The 800-nt window shown below is 51.5% G+C and overlaps 1 pseudogene; it reads right to left on the bottom strand.

Moving 5' to 3' along the window:
* Positions 1 to 322: 322 nt before the first annotated feature.
* LOC130359878 (U2 spliceosomal RNA) lies at positions 323 to 426 on the bottom strand (annotated as a pseudogene).
* Between the last annotated feature and the right edge of the window lie 374 nt (positions 427 to 800).

Here is an 800-nt window from a genome sequence, read left to right as displayed (position 1 = left end):
TGGGGGAACTACAGCCCAATGTGGAGGAACTATAATACACCTAATGTGGGGAACTATACTGCACCTAATGTGGGGAACTAAACTGCCTAATTTGGGGGAACTATATTGCACCTAATGTGGGGGAACACTGCTAGCCTAATGTGGGGAGAAGTCTGCTGCACCTAATGTGGGGGGGAACTCTGCCACCTAATGTGGGGGGAACTCTGCTGCACCTAATGTGGGGGGAACTCTGCTGCACCTAACATGGGGGGAACTGTGCCACAGCTCACGTCGCGCTCCCAGCATTCAAGGGCTGGCGTTACTACGTCCTGACGCCGGCCCTAGAACGTGGCGTGCGTGCCTACATGCAACACCCATCCCCACCAGCATGAAAACTGATAAGAACAGATCCTACACTTGATCTAAACCAAAAGGCCGAGAAGCGATCTGCCGACAGCTGTTTCATGGTTTTTGCCATTCGTCAGTACAGAGCAGGATGATCTGGCTTGGCTGGGGTAAGAGACCTGAGAGCAGCTAAAGGGGATGAGTATTTGCCTCAGGGCGAGGCCAGCTTTTTATATTCCTTCACAGGAGCTAAGCTGATACCAGGGAACATTACTTGAAAAGGTGATGTAATGAGCTGCTTTGCATATTCCCCTACCCAAAATGTCCGCGGAGTGCTTAATGGCCTTCTTAAGCTCCGTTATACCAGGAGTGGTGGCCTCGTTCTGAGGCAAATACTCATCCCCTTTAGCTGCTCTCAGGCCTCTTACCCCAACCAAGCCAGATCACCCTGCTCTGTACTGATGAGTGGCAAAAAC

Source organism: Hyla sarda, chromosome 2 (assembly GCF_029499605.1).
Source record: "Hyla sarda isolate aHylSar1 chromosome 2, aHylSar1.hap1, whole genome shotgun sequence".
Lineage (NCBI taxonomy): Eukaryota > Metazoa > Chordata > Amphibia > Anura > Hylidae > Hyla > Hyla sarda.
Note: the sequence above shows the minus strand (reverse complement) of the source record. Positions and strands in the feature narration are given on the sequence as shown.